The 19,421-nt window shown below is 44.1% G+C and overlaps 1 long non-coding RNA gene across 1 annotated transcript; it reads right to left on the bottom strand.

Moving 5' to 3' along the window:
- Positions 1 to 42: 42 nt before the first annotated feature.
- Positions 43 to 5,315, bottom strand: LOC144002862 (uncharacterized). Its single transcript, XR_013278830.1, has 5 exons — positions 5,051 to 5,315; positions 2,461 to 2,526; positions 947 to 1,000; positions 780 to 864; positions 43 to 679 (listed from the first exon to the last, which is right to left on the bottom strand). It is a non-coding gene; the product is annotated as an uncharacterized LOC144002862 (long non-coding RNA).
- Positions 5,316 to 19,421: the final 14,106 nt, after the last annotated feature.

Raw genomic sequence — 19,421 nt, 5'->3', positions numbered from 1 at the left:
TTAGCTTACAACATGAAAGTAAGGTTGATAATAGAAAGCGTAGATTACAAAATCTTCAGTTTAATCAAGTTAACTAATGCAAAAAATGAATACATCCGACAACAAAAATAACTACATATATAGTATTTTCTATGACCTCCATGACTTTTATGGATAGCAACATGTCTGCTAGGCCTGGAAGGAACAAGTGTTCTTTTTCTCGGGTTCGAATTATTTGTGCAACATGGCTTACACTTGTTCAGAAAACTACACTACTTTTTTGTGTGTACTAATTAACAAATCGTGTTTCCAATCGAGTATTTTGAAATATAGTATTGCAAAGAAAATCTTGATTCTGAAAGGAAACAAGCTCATTTATACTGAACATATAGCAACACCCCTAACTAGGGTGTGAACACCTTTTATGAACAGGAGATTGATAAAGAATGCTAACCTATTTTTTAGAAAAGATTTACAACGATAAAACCTAAAGAAAGTATGTTAAGAACTGAAATTGTATGGAGATGAATTGACAGAAAACAAAATTGAAATTGAGAAGAGGAACAAATAAATGAACGGTGCGATACGAACCATTTACAGTTTTTTGGGAATCCACCACTCTGGCTAACAGGCACATAAAGTGATGAGTATGAACAGTAACATTCCCCACAGATTTACACTTTTCACTTGTTGATGTGGCCTGAAGTGTGAAAAGAAACATTTACATAATTAGTATTAGCAGTAAGCTATTCTGATAATGAACACAAAAACGGTCAAATGATCCTTTCCGATTTACTCACTCACATCTCTGTGAAAACAGTCACTCAACAAATGACACATCTTGTCTTGCAAACAGTAGCTTTCCAAAGTACACTCCACTACATTCTTGAAAGAAAAAGAGACATCATAATGCGCGTATATGAATCTATCGAGACAATAAATCAATCGAGTTTGACGAGTGACTTACTGTAATGTCTTCTGTCATGACAAGCGAAACCATTGTAAGTTCAGTGGCATGTACCTGTTTGACAAAAATAAGGATTCCAGTTTAGTGACATTGCTCAATTATGGAACAAGTAATAATCATAATAATAAGAATTTAAAAACATTAAAACCAATAAAAAAATAAATAAAATTGAAACACTGTAATAATTATGTAAGTTCCTTTTGGACCAAACATTATTTATTTATTTATGTATTTATTTATGTATACATTTGTTGGTTAATTAATGAATTAATGAATTAATGAATTAATGAATTAATGTATTTCTTTTAAAAACATTATAATTATGCAAGATCCCTTTGGACCAAACATGTATTTATTTATTGGTTAATTAATTAATTAATTAATTAATTTATTTATTTAAAAAAAAAATTGAATAGAAACACTATTGTTATGTAAGTTTTTTTTAAAAAGCTTTTTCCTACTCCCTTTTGAACATGTAAACTATGATTGATTGATGATTTTATTGGGGTTTTCTTTTCTTTTAATTTCTGTTTTTTTCTGCTGTTTGCTTGTTTATATGTTCAATAAAAATCAATCAATCAAAGTTCCTTTTGCATCAAACAGAATTTATAATAATATATATTTATTTATGTTGGCAAAAACTTGAAGTTGGAAAGTCGGAGTGCAGCATGTGCACTATGCAGTAGGACAATTATTTATTTTTTGTTACAAAACAAGAAAATGTTTAAATGTAAAAAAAAACAAATAGAAATTATTAAGACAAATACAATTCTTTGAAACACTAATTATGCAAGTTCCTTTTGGGTGAAACAATTTATAAAATTAGTTATTTTATAATGTAAAAAAAAAGAAGAAGATGCAAATGTTTAAATTTAAACAACTAAAAATAGTATTAATATTAATATTTTTTTTGCGATTATGCTGATTTTGTTGTGTAATAATTGAAATTGTAATTAAATTTCGATTAATTTTACAGCCCTACATTTAAATATATGATGTTTCATACCATACTCCTCCTCATGACCCCTTGACATACTAAATTCAAATCATGAGATAACTTTAATGAAATGTGCTTTTCAAGAAACACCTACAAGATGTGACAAGGAATGAGAATGTGACATTTACAATGTGACAATTATTTTCATTCTGTGCTGCTTTCTCAGGTATCAGTATCAGGTTTTCAATATACCGTATATTGTAATGAGTAGCCAGACCCTTTTGCAACAAGTTCCATTTTCCTGTTGCATGGTTATCATCACACGTTTCCTCATTGCCAGCAGTGTGGCGGAGTCATTGAAAAGGAAAAAAAAATAAAAATCATGCAAAAATCTAAGCTTGTGCATCACCTGCTTAACCTTTTGTTTTTGTTTGTTTGTCTGTTTGTTTGTTTGTTTGTTTGTTTGTTTGTTTTTAGGGGACCAGCCCCAGTGACAATGCTGGTGTGCTACTTTGCTGTGACAAGTGACAATATTGTTCAGGATCGTGTGCAAATACTTGTACAAAGAAAAACATACCCATTCCTCATCTGTAAAATAGTCTTTACAGTTCTCTTTTGAAGGTTTAGTCAAACTCAGGAATACCTGTAACAGACAAATGTGTCAATGGCATGTGCATACATGTACGCCTTGAGTTGAGTTGAGTTGAGTTTAAAAAAGTGTCTATCTTGATGTATGTCAGTCATGTTATATTAAGACAATTGCGAAATGTATTACACAATGTAAAACTCCAATCATTTGTCTCCTTAGTTTGTATGACTGCAGCTGAAATACATGACATATCCAACAATACTTTACATGAGCCAACAATTCAACACCTTTCACCATGTACTCGTATGTACAGGCACGGATTGGGCCATCTAGAGGGGCGGGACAATTCCCAGTGGGCCGCGAATCAGCAGGCAGGGGCCCACACATTGTTTCAAAATTGCACAAGCAGCTGCCCACACGTAATCAGCCCATAAATAAAAATCAGCCCATAAATAAAGAGCAGCCATCTCATCTCAACTGTATCTTCAATCACCCTTTCAGGCCATTATATAAAGCACTGACTGCCTGCCTTTGTTAGGGTGTCACCAAGTTGCAATAATTTAATATCAAAAGTATCAAAACTTTAATCCACAAATAGAAACAATAAACAAAATAACTGTAATAAACCTTGTCTGTTCAAGTGTTACTAATAACAGCAACAAAGGATGATGGGAAAGTCACCTACGATTACCGTTGCGCTCTTCAAGTTTGCGTCAGTCAGCTCAGTAGGGGGTATATGCCACGGAAGAGGCGGGACGTGATTTTTTGCACATCAGTTTGTTTCCAGTCCGGGTTGCGAACGCGCAACCCAGGGGCACAAAGTCGGAAGCACGAGTATTTTTGACGCAGCCCACATGTCGCAAACCGAACCGGAAACAAACTGATGTGCAAAAAACAGTCCCGCCTCTTCCGTGGCACATACCCCAGTGTGCACCAGAAGTGGTGAGAACACATTTCAAAATAAGAGTACAACAGGAAGTGCAGTTTTATCTGCCTTAATCTTGCTGGTTTAACTTCATTTGGTAAGTGTGTCTTGTGAAGTGTAAAATTTCTTATCCCATTTATTTGTGTATGTTCATTAAAATGTGAACTAAATTGGGCTGGTCTGAGCCCTGAAACTCCTGGGCTGAAAATGAGTCCCAGACCGGCCCTGCATATGTATATTGTATTGTAATGGAAGCTGTACAAACGTTACATATTCTCAGAGGTGGGTAGTAATGAGTTACATTTACTCTGTTACATGTACTTGAGTAACTTTTTTTTTTTTTTTTTTTTTTTAAATGTACTTCTAAGAGTAGTTTTACCACACAATACTTTTTACTTTTACTTGAGTAGATGTGTGAAGAAGGATCGCTACTCTTACTCTGCTATATTTGGCTACACTAAAGTCGTTACTTCTTTTTTTTCTCCTTTTTTTCGTTCATTATCTTTACCAGAGACGCCAACAGCGGTTTGCCACATGACTGCGTTTCACCAATCAGACGTAACAACAATAATCACATGACGACTCCTTCCCTTAACTTTCTACCAATCAGACATAACAATGCGGTCACATGACCACAGGCGGTGTTTGGAACATGGCAGCTGGAGAGGACGAAGGCGAACACGCATGGCCTCAAATAATTAGCATGTTTACCTTACACGCCACGCGCAATAACAGCTTTATAAAGCGGTGTCTTATGTGTCTGCCGAAACAAACGGACATTTTGGCATGTAAAAATTCCACATCGAACCTGAGTTAACATGTCGCGGTAAGTTGGACCTAAATTCCCTTTTTGCTGTATTTAGGCAGGTATTTGTCTTTAGTGTTGAAAAGGACCTTTTCACATAGACTCTTTTGCAAATACTTTGTTTACTGTTGCTATAAATGAAACAGATGACGACACATGTTATATGGAGGCATGAATTGGCGGTAGCCACTAAGTGTCAAATTATTCACGGTAAAGATAGTTTTGGGAACAGATAAACACTTGACTCCATGTCATGCCAGAACCTGGTAAGAAAACATATCAACGTCATATTCAATGTAGCAATGATAGCATTTGTAAACATAAAAGATTTAGGCTTAAAAGTACAAGTTTCTAATTGCTCTGCTGGATGGATATTTACAGAAATGTAGTGACCACAATATTTTCAGGCGATTTAATACATTAATCATCAGAAATCCTACTCTAATATAGTTAACTTAATTTAACTTTGCAAATTGAACTGAATGTGTGATTTCAATGGCTTACTCGCCTGTAAACTCATAGCCTGATATTTTTTTTGTGTCAACAGAGGGTTCACCCCAACAAAATGAATGTTTTTGTCTGTCTGATTACAATGTTCAAGCAGTTACTCAGTACTTGAGTATTCTTTTCGGCGAATACTTTTTTACTTCTTCTTGAGTAAATTTTTTAATGACTACTTTTTACTTTTACTTGAGTAACATGATTTTTTGAAGTAACGCTACTCTTACTTGAGTACAGTTTTTGGCTACTCTACCCACCTCTGCATATTCTACTGTCTACTACCCACAGTAAAAATAGACTTTATATTTATTGTCTATGTTGTTGCTGGATGCTGTGCGGTTACTTACAATGAGACACAGCTTGGGGCCGAACCTCCATGTCATTCTGCTACTGCAAACATCCAGGCTCACGCTATGAAAGTAGAGGAAATGACAAGAGAGAAGACGTTTTAAAGACGTGCATTCTTGATGGTGTACACCCTAGACGGGTCCGCCAATCACAGGGCACATAAATAACAGACATACAACCACTCAGGCCAATGAGCTCAAAGATAACTCACATTTTCTAGATGTACAATACATGTCCCAGTTTGTATCTTGAAATTGAAAATAGTACACACCCCCCCTTCCCTGTCTGCCCTGCGGCCCCTCCCCCTCCCTCTCCCTGGGCCTGGGGCTCCCTCCCCGGCCCGGGCGTCGGGCTCCGGGGGCCGGGCGAGGGTTTGGGGCCTGCCCCACTCCGGTATAACTCCTGGCGCCCCGGGCGGGCTCCGGTGGCCGGTGGGCTGTCCGGTAGCCCTGCTGCGCTGGCTGTCCGCCCATTGTGGTGCCGGGTGGATGAGGTGGGGGGCGGGTGGGGGTGGGGGTGCTGGGGGGCGGGCGTGCCACCTACACCCGCCGGGTTGGGTGAGGCCCCGCTGGTCGCTCCTCTTACTCACTTCACTAGCTTGCACTATACACTTTGTAAATATACACATAGGGCACACAACACATTTCTTGGTGGGGTGGGGAAGGGTGGAAACACCGTCTTCACCCTTCAACTCCCCTCCAATTTTAATGCACCTCACGTCCAAGGGGAGGGGTGAGTTGGGGCGGGGAGCCATCAGAGGGGATGGACTGCAGTGCCTGGCAGCGCTGTGGTCCCCCCCATTTGTGTCCCTGCCCCACCACTTTGTCCCTCCATTCCCTTTTTTAATGCACCACACATATACATATTCATTTTTTTGGGGGGGATACGGGTGTGTCGGAGTAGGGGAAATTTTTTCCCTCTGCTCCGACTCACCTGCTCCCAATTTTAATGCACCACACGCACACACTTGTATATACACTGGGTGGGGCCACATTCACGGTGTAAGGGTAGAGCTCGCCAGTCGGCGAGCTGGCGGACTCAGTAACAGGGTTAGGTGTCACTAGTACTCTGGCGTGACGACCGGGGCCTCTCCCCACCGGGCTCGGTGTTCTGGTGTTCCGCCTTCTCCCCTGGTGCTTCCTCCTCTGCTTCCCCCCTCCCGCCGCTGTGCAAATCTCGCGCGGCTGGAGGTGGGGTGGGCACATCTTCCCTCTCTGCGCTGCTGCCCGGTGCCGGTTTCCGGGGGGGGGGGGGGGGGGGTTCTCGCGGGGGGCCGGGTTCGCGGGGGGGGGGGGCGGCTTGTTTGGGGGGGGGGGGTGGAGGTATGGGTGGGTGGGGGGTTGGGTGCTGGGGGTCGGGGTGTGTTCGGGGGTTTGGGGGTCGGGGGTGGTGGGGCCTGGGTCGTGGTGGATGGCGGGTTTGGGTGGGGTGCGGGGGGGTCGTGGGGGGATGGGGGCTGGGGACCGGTGGGGCGCTGTGGGGGCCCGCTGGGCCTCGTTCTGCGGCCTTGGGCTCGGGGGTGTGGGCCGGGGCTGGGGCGGGGGTGTTCCGGGTGTCTGGGTCGGCTCGCCGACCGGTGTCCGCTCGGGTGGCTTGGGGGTGGCCTTGGTGCTGCCGCGGCCTGGGGATTCCGGGGGGGGGGGGGGGGGGGGGTGCTCGCTTTGCTGGACCGCGGTTGACGGCTTCTTTCTTTGGTGGTGGTCCTTATGCATGCCAGATCCGTCGCACCAGCATCTACTGAAACTCAACAGAAGTACCCTCTCCCTCCCACAGCCCCTTGAATCAGTTGGTGCTGGTGTCTGTGGTTCTCACTTTGCTTTATCTATCCTTCCCTCCTTCCTCTCTTTAGTTTTTCCTCTGGTCACTTGAGATCTTAATTTATTAGAAGTATGAGGTTTCTGGGGTTGGCATAAGACTCTGGTTTTGTAACCACGCAGGAGGGGTCTTGTTGGTGCTGGACTTCACTTTGATGGATTGGATGTACTGGCTTCTATTGATCTCACTCTGCCTTATCGATCCTTCCCTCCTTCCTCTCTTTAGTTTTTCCTCTGGGCTCTTGAGATCTCGCTAAATTTGCTGGAATTTAGAGGCTTCCGGGGTTGGCGTAAGACTTTGATTTTGTAATCATGGGGAAGGCAGGAAGTGTTTGGTCGGTGCTGGATGTCACTTTGATTTACCTTTCTTTTCTCTTTATTTCTTTTTTTTTCTGACCTTTTCTCTGGTCTCCTGACCATTTAAATCTCATGACTCTGGCAAGATTCTGAAGTACCTGGTTAAGGCGAAGGGTAATGGGATATTTATAAGGTTTTAGGTGAATGAATGAGTATAAATTTATACGTATTTGCACGCACGCACACGCACGCACGCAAACGCACGCAAACGCACACACGCAAACGCACGCACGCACGCAAACGCACGCACGCAAACGCACGCACACATACACACACACAAAAAAAAAAAAAAAAAAAAAAAAAAGAGCAATGATGACAAGACGTTGAATCGGTAAGACTACCGAATGAACAATTCTGAGCTCAAAAAAAAAAAAAAAAAAAAAAGAAAATAGTACACATTGCAGTTGAAGTATATTTTCTCTTTTTGCTGGACAAGAAAGGGACAAGCTCATTTGCCCCTCTTGTACTATTAAATTTGTTTTGTCGATTTCCCTGGTTTCTTATGTGGTCATGTTTTTTTGTTTTTTTTGTGTGTTTTTTTTTTGCATCGAAAGTCTACCTTCTTCTGCTTCATGTCAACTTCTAGCATTCTGTTTAGTGGGTTTTCAAGACATACTGCATGTTTTCGTTTAATGTTTTGTCAATTCAAACCAGACAACTCCAAGGGGATTGCACGGCTGGGAGACATTTGGGTCCAATTTAGAGGCATTTGTAAAATGCTTCCTTTACAAGTATCCGAGTAACCCAACTACATTAGCCTGCATAAATGAATTTTTACCTTTCAAGCTGTTGTTTCATAAGTGATGCTATCTTCATTTCCACTGCACTTTATTAACTCATTCACTCCCAGCCATTTTCATGTTCTATTGCTATAAAAACATGGAACCTACCAAAAGACAAATGTGTCTCTTCTTTCATCAGGAAAAAAAAAAAAGGACGGTATATTTTTTTTTTTATCTGTTTTTATGTTTTGTAGCAATTAGCATTAGAATTAGCTAAGTTTCATCGTTATTCACAAACCTGTTGAAAACACTTGGGAAAAAGAGGGTGTTGCAACATGGACCTGGTTGATCTCTTATACTTTGCTGCCACCTGCCACCGTTTGTTTTTTTTTTTTGTTTTGTTTTTTGTAATAACTACCATCGCTTTAAGCGACCACTTCAGGTCATAAACTGCATCAAAGCCTTCATACAAAAACTCTAGCAAACAAAAACCTAAAAAACGTATAAATACGTTTTTGGGAGTGAATGAGTTAAATAGCAAACAAAGATAGATAGAAAAGTCAAGAGACAAAAGGCTTCAGCAAGGAAGTGAAACTTCCAAACAATATCATATCAGACTCTCCATTGGCATTTTGACTTCGGCCCACCAGCCAGTCTTGCCTAATATGTAGTTCTGCCACTGATGTTTATTGATGATGTTTCAGTTGGCTATCTATCTTTGAACTGGATCAATGGACTGGCCCTTCTAAATTGTGGCCCAGTCTCTTGTGGTAAAATGTAGGCAAATAATCATGAAAAAGCACTGCATTGGCTCCAAAATAGGCTGGCCCACTGGGCATCTGCCCTCAATGCCAGATGGCCAGTCCAGCCCTGGTGAAGGCATATACTGTAATTCTCAAATTAATGACTGTTTTAAACTACTGGCAATTTTCCCAACCAGATGATCGCGGTCGACTGGTAGACCTCAACTGCTCTCAAGTCGACCGCGAGGAATGTAGGGCACGGGGTTAAAAATAAATAAATAAATAAATAACTTAATTTAAAAAAAAAAAAGTCTGTTTTGATTGTATGTATTTTTATTTTATTTTTTCATGAAAAAATCCCAAAGTAAAAGTAGAAACCCCAATTTTTACTCATAACCTCACTGACACTTCATCACACATTGGTGGCCTGACATTTTAGCTCACAAGCAGTATTTTCCGCTCTCAAACCAGAGAAGTGGCTGGAGTGTGGGTTCGATTCCTGACTTGGGTGGACGTGATCTACTGTAATTGCATTTTATAGTAGGTGGGTTGGTAGTTGATTTTAAAGTAGGACTACTGTAGGCTAAGTTGAAATACAAGAGAAATAGTTTAAGATTCAGCCTAAAAAAATATTGAAGTCTCACCATGCAGGCTGTTTTTCACTATTTTTGTTTATTTTTTATTATACCACCACCAGTGGCTGGGGACCAATGTAGTATAGGGCGGGCCCCGTGGCCCGGTGGCTTTATCCCTCGCAATGCCCCTGGCGGGGTGTGGGCCACTAAATTGGACGGTGGGCCTCAAATGGTCCCCAGGCCATAGTTTGGAAATAACAGTACAAGTAGGAGCTTTTGTATGTGGGACACTCAAAAGTGAAAGAAGCCTGCCAATAAAGTGCAATGCATTTTTTTTAGGGTTGGATACGATCCAATTCCCAACAAAACACTTAGCAACATGGCGCATGAAGCCCCCCACCGGCTTCTATGCACCCTTATATACTTGCCCCATCAACACGTGGCACAAACGTCATTCTTTCTTCGGCTGTTTTTTTTTTTTTCTCTCTATTTGGTCATTACATTTTGCATCTGGAGGATATTAAGAAACGATTGAACATCGTTAAGATTAAGTAGCTACGCACCCATTAAAAATAAATAAATAAATAACTTGTGTGAAGGGTGAAAGAAAGACTCAGGCAGCCCGTCTGACTGAAAGCAGCTTGTTTGTGCTACTGACGAAAGAAATAATCTTTAAATCTTAAAACTTATTCGCTATAGTGGCGTCCTGTTCCACGCGCTTGTTCACATACATGTTCGCCCCGTTGCACTAATTTCATTTCATTTCCTCGCCGGTGTTCTCATTTCCTCGTCGTACATGATGAGGTCGTCAACAAAACAATAACGAATGAAAGTTCTTCGTGGACTCACCGCGTTTCGGTGTCGATGAAGTTCAGCTGCTTTTATCCCAGACGGCGCACATTGTTTTTCTGACAGCTTACTTTCACTTTTATCTTTTGATCTACATCCTACACGAGTCCCGCCTCGGCGATACTTGGATAACAGCCAATACACCGTCAGAACTACGGAGCGTTCCCTCGCAATCTTTGCGAGAGAAAGTAATGTTTTGCGAGGGAACGCAAAGTTTTTCTTTTTCTTTCTACCATGTCACCTTAGGGCTCCGTAGTTTCTGACGGTTTATACTGGCGGGATGGGCTTCCATAAATATCAAATCTCTGGTGTAATAACCTTATTTATTGAATTTGTATTTATTATTATTATTATTATTATTATTATTATTATTATTATTAATTCAATCTCTGTGACACGAAGCGAGGAGGTAGGACTCAGACGCAGAGTGACAGTTGGCCAACAAGGCTGCAGCTTTAATGAATCGAACCAAAAAACACCTCTCAAAGAGGGAAAAAAGGCAGAACAAAAAGAGCTCCAAACTGGAGATAAAACAAGGGCACTCAAAAACAGGGACAACTAAAGGCGCTCCACTAGGGAGGAAAACAAGGGGCAAACTAAGGGCGCAAGACAAGGCAAGGCAAGGCAAGGCAAGGCAAGGCAAGGCAAGGCAAGGCAAGGCAAGGCAAGGCAAGGCAATACATCGAACAAGGACTGAGGACGCTTCCATGCACTGAGATGTGACACTTCGGCACTGAGGGAATGATTCAGGTGGCTTTTATGTCCGGGTTGATTGGGAACAGGTGGTGGTAATCATGGGCGTGGACCGGTAATCAGTGAGCTGCAGGAAGGGTAAGTGACCTGGGGTGAGGAGAGTTAGTATTTTCAAAATAAAACAGGAACCTGACTGAAAAATAAGAGCATAACCCCGCCACTCTGGTGGCGGCGTGACAGTACCCCCCCCCTCAACGGCCGGCTCTCGACGGCCCAGGAATCTCGGGGTGTTCATCGTAAAAATCGTCGATGAGGGAGGGGTCTACAATGAATCGGGCGGGCACCCATTGCCGTTCTTCAGGCCCGTAACCCTCCCAGTCAACCAGGTATTGGTGTCCCCGGCCCCGCTTTCTGACGTCCAATAATTTCCTCACTTTATAGACTGGGCCCCCCTCCACCATCTCCGGAGGAGGCGGCGCAGGCTCGGGCGGGACCAGGGAACTGTCCTGGACTGGCTTGACCTGGCTCACGTGGAAGGTGGGGTGGGTGCGGAGGGATCGAGGCAGGCGAAGGCGCACGGCGGCAGGACCTATAGTCTTTGCAATCGGGAATGGCCCCACGAATCTTGGGGCCAACTTTGGACAGGGAACTTTGAGGTGAAGATTTCTTGTCGAAAGCCATACCTTCTGGCCTGGCTGGTACTGTGGTGCGGCCTTCCTCTTCCGGTCAGCAGCTCTTTTCACCCTGTCGCCTTGACGTTGAAGTGCCAGTCGAGCTGCTGACCAGATTCGGCGACATCGGCGGGTCATGGCGAGGACCGAAGGGACTGAGGCTTCCTCCTCCAGGTCCGCGAAGTACGGCGGATCGTATCCGTGCACACATTTGAAAGGCGTAATTCCTGTGGCAGAGGTAGGTAAAGAGTTATGTGCCAATTCAACCCAGACCAAGTTCTTACTCCATGAGGACGGATTTTGGGAGACCAAGCATCGCAGCCCGGTCTCCAGCTGTTGGTTGAGCCTCTCGGCCTGTCCATTGGCCTCTGGGTGGTAGCCTGAGGTCAAGGTCGCCTTGGCTCCTATGGCTCTGCAAAACTCTTTCCAAAAACGCGCAACAAACTGGGGCCCGCGGTCGGACACAATGTGTCGCGGGAATCCATGGGTTCTGAATATTTGGTCAATCATTATCTCGGCTGTTTTCTTGGCGGAGGGTAGTTTGGGTAATGGAATGAATCGGACCATCTTTGAGAAGCGATCAACAACTGTAAGTATTGTGGTTTTACCATTTGATGTGGGAAGTCCAGTGACAAAGTCCATCGAGATTTCAGCCCAGGGTCTTGAGGGGATCGGCAGAGGCTGAAGGAGACCCATCCGGGGTTGATTCGACGATTTATTCCGAGCACAGACTGGGCAGGCCTTTACATATTCCTGTACCGAGGACTCCATAGAAGGCCACCAGAATCTTCGGGCGACAGCAAACAGGGTCCTGCGAGTACCTGGGTGACAAGACAGACGGGAGGTGTGTGCCCAGTTGATCACCTGTGCTCTTAGGGTCTCCGGGACGAAAAGACACTCCTTCGGCGTGATTGTGTCCTGGAGTGCCTCCTTGACCTCCTCTTCTATTTGCCAGGACATGGTTCCTATTATGCAGTCTTTAGGCAGGATGGGTTCAGGTTCAATTGCTGTGGTTTCCGGGTCATGAATATGTGAGAGAGCGTCTGCTTTGACATTCTTGCTTCCAGGTCTGTAAGTCAGAGAAAAAGAAAATCTGTTAAAAAACAATGACCACCTGGCCTGTCGGGGGTTCAGTCTTTTTGCCTGGCGTAGATACTCCAGGTTGCGGTGATCTGTCCATATGATGAAGGGGTGTTCCGCGCCCTCCAGGCAGTGCCTCCACTCTTCTAGGGCGACCTTGACCGCCAGGAGTTCCCGGTCTCCCACGCTGTAATTGCGCTCAGCCTTGGAGAGCTTTCGGGACAAGAATGCACAGGGGTGCACTTTTCCATCTTCCTGGCTCCTTTGGGATAGGACGGCCCCGATACCCAGATTGGAGGCATCCACCTCGACCACAAACTGGCGGGTAGGATCAGGAACTCTGAGTATCGGGGCCTCTGTGAATCGTTTCTTGAGTTCATTGAATGCGGTGTTGGCTTCCGGGGTCCAGGTGAAGCGTTGCTGTGGGGAGGTCAAGGCATGGAGTGGAGCTGCGATGGAGCTGAAGTTGCGGATGAAGCGTCTGTAAAAGTTGGCGAATCCCAGGAATTGTTGCACCTTCTTCCTGGATTCAGGTGTGGGCCAGTCCCTGACTGCGCTGACCTTCTCCGACTCCATCTCGACCTTGCCCGGGGATACAACGAATCCCAGAAATGAGATGGTATCGGTGTGGAAAAGGCTCTTCTCAGCCTTTACATAGAGTTGGTGGTCAAGCAGGCGTTTCAAGACTTGGGTGACATGGTGCTGGTGGGTTTTCAAGTCCGGTGAGTAGATCAATATGTCGTCCAAATAAACATATACGAACTGGTCGATGAAGTCCTTGAGCACGTCGTTAATCATGGCCTGGAAAACCGCTGGCGCATTCGTGAGTCCAAAGGGCATGACTAAGTATTCATAGTGGCCTCGGGGAGTATTGAAGCCGGTCTTCCACTCATCCCCTGCACGAATACGGACAAGATGATAGGCGTTGCGAAGATCCAATTTGGTGAACACCTTGGCTTGCTGGAGCTGGTCAAATACTGAGGACATCAGAGGCAGAGGATAACGGTTCTTGACTGTGATTTCATTCAGGGGGCTGTAGTCAATACAAGAGCGTAACGAGCCATCCTTCTTGCCCACAAAGAAAAAAACAGCTCCAGCTGGCGATGACCGGATAAGTCCTGCTTTCAAAGAAGTGTCGATGTACTCGTTTAAGGCCTTGCGTTCGGGGCCCGAAACCGAGTACAATCTCCCTTTGGGAATGGAAGACCCAGGAATCAGCTCAATTGCACAGTCATAGGATCGATGTGGGGGAAGTGACATGGCCTTGGTTTTGCTGAACACCTCCCTGAGAGGATGATAGCAGGTGGGAACGGTGTTCAGGTCCGGGTAATCCTGGTCATTCACAAGAGACACCTGTCGGATAGCAGCGGGAGGTGCCTCTGCCGCTGGCCGCTCCACCCCATGGTGTTCACAATCACCTCCCCAGTCCAGGACTCGCCCTGATCGCCAGTCGATGCGGGGGTTGTGCATCTGTAACCAGGGGTGACCCAGGACCAGTGTGTGTGATGGGGAGCGGAAGACATGAAAACGAAGGAGTTCTCTGTGCTGCCCAATGTGGATCTCGAGTGGCTCTGTGACATGCGTGATGAGGAATAAGTCTTTGCCATTGAGCGCCCTGGCCCTCATATGGGTAGAAAGTGGTTCCGTGCCTGCCTGCAATTTTTTCACCAGACCCCAATCCATGAGGCTCTCGTCCGCACCGGAGTCGATGAGAGCTAGTAGGTCTGTGGAAATGGCATTGCAGGAAATCGTGACTTGCGTGAGTTTTCGGTTCTTGACCTGTTTGGGAGTCTCGGAAGTCACCGGAGGGCCTCGCTGGGTGGGACAAGCTACCACCAAATGTCCTCTTTCTCCACAATAGTAGCACCGCCCCTCTTGACGACGTCGCTGGCGTTCATGGTGAGTCAGTCGGGCGCGGTCAAGCTGCATCGGCTCCTCGCCAATCTCGCTGGGCCTCCCCGCGGTGGATGACTGGGGAGGTGCCCCTTGTGGTGAATCCCTTGCTGCGGGGTGCCGAAAGAATTCGGAGCCGGTCCTTCGATGGTGACCGCTGGTATGCATGAGATCTCGCCGTCGGTGATCGGTGCGGATGGCCAGCGAGATCAATGAGTCCAAGTCGCGAGGTAAGTCCACGGGCAGTAGGAGTTCTTGCATAGCGGCAGAGAGCCCCTTCAAAAAATGGTCAAAGAGGGCTGTATCATTCCAGCCACTCTTGGTCGCTAGAGTTCGGAATATATTCGGATAGCATAGTCATTAACCGATTCTCGGCCTTGTCTGAGGTTGCTTAGCTCTCGAGTCTTTTCCCGATCCATGTTGGTGGGATCGAACACGAGACGAAGTGCCCTGCTAAACCCGGCTGCAGTTGAGCAAGTCGGGGAGTGCCGTGCCCATTCCGCGGTGGCCCAGTCTCTGGCTCGTCCCGTCAGGTGGGAAATCATGAAGGCCACGCGGGAACGGTCTGTGGGGAAAGCCTGTGGTGAGAGTTCAAAGTGTAAGTCGCATTCGGTCAGGAATGCCGGACATTGTCCTTGGTCTCCCGAGTATCGCTCCGGGGAGCCAGTCTCAATCCAGCCCCGGCCAAGGCTGGAGTCGGGATCGGTGGTTCTGCGGTCTCTGGTTTCGTGACGGTCGGCGTGGAGAGTTGTAGGTAGCTCACCAGCTCCTGCACTTGTCCAGCAAGTTCCCCCATCCGGGTGGCCATGGCTTGCTGGACCTTCTCCTGGTGCGACATGCGAGTCTCTTGGGTCTGCAGCCAGATCTCCAACTTCTCCGCTGGGTCCATGCTGGCCGAAGTGTACTGACACGAAGCGAGGAGGTAGGACTCAGACGCAGAGTGACAGTTGGCCAACAAGGCTGCAGCTTTAATGAATCGAACCAAAAAACTAGTGATGTGCTTCTCGGGTCGAATCCCTGAAGCGTGTGCCGAGTAATGCAGATGAGTGGTTCATGAACGGCGTGTCAATGCGTGTGTTGATGACGTACGTGGTGACGTTTGAAGCCCCACGAAGCAGGTGTACCACGTGACTGATTCAGGAAATGATTCGCTAGGTTTGAGTGTAGTTCGCAATAAAAGCGGCAAAGAAACGCTATGGATTCCCCTTCACTTTTTGTGTTTTCGGGTCCCTTATTGCGCTACTTTTTTTGCTTTTGGCATTCGATTTGACGAGCCTCTTTTTGCGATGGAACCAGCAAGAAAGAGATTTTCCCTTGTTTAGGAGCACTTTGAGCAGATCTCACCTCAGAAGGTAATGCACTGCAATTACGGTACTATTTTAACAGATTCCAATAATAAAATAAAATAAAATGTGACAACACATAAAATTCACATTTTTCTGTTCACAGTTGAAAGTCCCCTTCAGTACTGGGAATCACAGAAATATACGCGTCCAATTCTATACAAACTTGCTATCTCATATCGATGCACCCCTGCTTCATCAGTACCATGTGAAAGAGTTTTTTCCCAAAGCAGGTGAAATTCTCTGCAAAAAAAAGAAACCGCCTGAGTCCAAAAACTTCGGAAAAAATAGTTTTTAAATAAAAATGAATAAGCACTTTATTTTACCTCCTTATTTCACATTTTCACTTGTTGCATAAGCACAAACATAGACAAAGTAACACAGAACAATTCATGTTAAAACACTCTTCAAATATATATTCTTTTGTATTTAGAGCATGATTTACACCCCACCATTTTATTGCATGCACCAAGCATGTTATACATTTTTCTGTCCACATGATGGCGTAGTCGAGGAAATGAATCATCTTGAAGCCCCTACGTGTGTGTGAAGCATTTCACTGCAGGGCTTCACTGCTTTACGGGGCTTCATTTTGCCATCACTACAAAAAACACCTCTCAAAGAGGGAAAAAAGGCAGAACAAAAAGAGCTCCAAACTGGAGATAAAACAAGGGCACTCAAAAACAGGGACAACTAAAGGCGCTCCGCTAGGGAGGAAAACAAGGGGCAAACTAAGGGCGCAAGGCAAGGCAAGACATAGAACAAGGACTGTGGATCAAGGACTGCGAGGACGCTTCCATGCACTGAGATGTGACACTTCGGCACTGAGGGAATGATTCAGGTGGCTTTTATATCCGGGTTGATTGGGAACAGGTGGTGGTAATCATGGGCGTGGACCAGTAATCAGTGAGCTGCAGGAAGGGTAAGTGACCTGGGGTGAGATGAGAGTTAGTATTTTCAAAATAAAACAGGAACCTGACTGTGAAAAATAAGAGCATGACCCGCCACTCTGGTGGTGGCGTGACACTCTGGAGTAATAACATTATTTATTAACCCCTATCCCCGGTGTTGTACCGTCCCTGATAAATGCACGATTGTTTAATAAGGCAACATTTCGGCGTGACTCACTTTTCAAACTACTGACCTTCCACAGCAGAAGAGACCTGCAGGTAGTCGTCACTGAGTCTGAGGTTCCCTCTGATTAGCGTAACAGGGTGGAAATGAAAGAGTATGACATAGTTATGTATGTACTACTAAATAAATAAAAAAAAAAAATATATATATATATATATATATATATATATATATATTACAGCCATTAGTCCATAAAAGCATTTTATTGAAAGTAAAATATGTCCTTCCGTGAGGGCAGAAAACTGCACTAATAGTCAGACATGAACCATACAATGACCAAATGAAAGAAGTGCTTTTGAAGAAGGAAGAAGATAAAAGCTTTGTCTGCAGGTTCAGTTTCAACCCACAACATTAGTTCATTTTCAATCTTTGTAGTTATCATTTTTTCATTACAGTTCATGGACATTTCCTTTATCATGAAAGAATTGTGAAATGCTATTTGTTTACTGTTTGTTCCTTGCCCCTTATTCTATTTTGTGGTGTGTATGACTTTGATGTTTAGTCTACTTATTTGTTTATTTATTTATCTCTCTATTCATTACTTATTTGTTCAGTGATGTATAATGTATTTACTTGTTAAAAAAACAACAACCTGTATTCACACTTCAAAATGTTTGCTTTGTTCTTGTTTACTGAAAAACTGATGTTTATGTACAGCACTTTGTATACAGCAACGCCTGTTCTTAAAGCGCTTTATAAATAAAGTTGAGTTGAGTTACATAACTGAAATAGCTGGCCTCTGCTAAGTGACCAGAGTCTGAAGACATCAGAGCCCTACTGGTTTAGATTCAATTATGGTTTTCTTCGTGTATTCAGAACAGAATCACCATTCATAGACCAATAGCACAATTTAAAAAATTAACAATTCAACCACTCACTAGGAGCGAGTGGAAAACCTTTAGGAATGGAGATGTTGTTTACCCTGATAGGCGTAATATGCTCTGACTCCAAGTGGTTACTAACAGCAATCCTATTTTCTTTATTGACAAAAACAATTACCTCCGTTTTGTTGGAGGAAATTTTGGTTCAACCAGTTCATTTAACCAGTTGCATCTGGCTCGGATGCCTCCTGGACGCCTCCCTGGAGAGGTCTTTCGGGCATGTCCCACCGGCGGAAGGCCCCAAGGACGACCCAGGACACGCTGGAGAGACTATGTCTCTCGGCTGGCCTGGGAACGCCTTGGCATCCCGCCGGAGGAGCTGGTTGAAGTGGCTGGGGAGAGGGAAGTCTGAGTTTCCCTCCTAAAGCTGCTGCCCCTGCGACCCGACCTCGGATAAGCGGAAGAAGACGGATGGATGGACAGTTCATTTAAAGTGACACACAACTTGTTAATTGAAGTGCTGTTATCTGGAGACATCGATCAATATAGTTGTGGGTTATCTGCATAGCTATGATAGCCAATATGGGTGCTCTGAAACCTTTAACCTAAAGTGTAACATATACGTAATGAACAACAGGGAGCAGCCACCTTTGATCGAGGGGGCATAAAACTGTCTTTGTATTGTCTTGTCTTTGTAATGAGTGGAATATAGGTTGAAAATTATTTGCAAATCATTGCATTCTGTTTTTAATTGACATTTTACACAATGTCTCAACTTCATTGGAATTGGGGTTCATACGATTTTTTTGGATATAAAAATGCAATTGAAAATGCAAAAACTTCCAGTAAGTTCAGAGTTTATTTTATTTCAGGCAACATTCCATCGCCATATATTAAAAAGCACAAGTCACAAAGTCACTAGCGGCCTTTTAAATAACATGAAATAGACAACCCCCCCCCCCCCCCCCCCCCCCCCCACACACACACACACACACACACAAAGGATATCCAAATATTTAAAGTTAAAATGCAACATATATGAAAATAAACACCCATTAAAGAAAACCACACAAAGGAACTAAACAATATTTCTCTAATATGTAAACTGTTAAGCTTTTAGTTAAAATGTAACTGCTAAATGCACACATAACCCCAGAAAAGCTTTGCCATAAATTGGAAATCCAAGATCAATGACACTAACATAAAATAACTTGATCCCATATTTTTAACTAAAGCCAGTAGTAAAGGGTAATAATGCAATTCCACATGACCTTTTATGACTATAATCAGAAACATTCATTCCTGGGCCTAAAAGACACTTCTGCACACGTTTCCTCTCTTCTTCTCATATCACGCTTGATGAAGGATGATCCCATTTTGGATAAACAACATTTTTCATGGCAAATGTGACTGACTTTACATAAGGAGATGCATTTGCACCAGAACACATCTGCACACAGTACATCATCAACGGACAACTAAAAAGTTGAGTCAAAACACAAAAAACAAAAACAAAACATTTGCTTGAGGGGAGTATGAATTTTCCCACAATCTTCCCCTCCAATGCAGTTGAGCAATAAGCGTGTTTATTTTCAAGCCCTTTTTCGCAAATTTTGTGCTGTAAGTTTGCATTTTGCTCTGAACTAGCTGCATTGTATAAACATGAACAAAACAA

Source organism: Festucalex cinctus, chromosome 1 (assembly GCF_051991245.1).
Source record: "Festucalex cinctus isolate MCC-2025b chromosome 1, RoL_Fcin_1.0, whole genome shotgun sequence".
Taxonomy (NCBI): domain Eukaryota; kingdom Metazoa; phylum Chordata; class Actinopteri; order Syngnathiformes; family Syngnathidae; genus Festucalex; species Festucalex cinctus.
The sequence above is the reverse complement of the archived record's forward strand: the minus strand, read 5'-3'. Positions and strand labels throughout refer to the sequence as shown.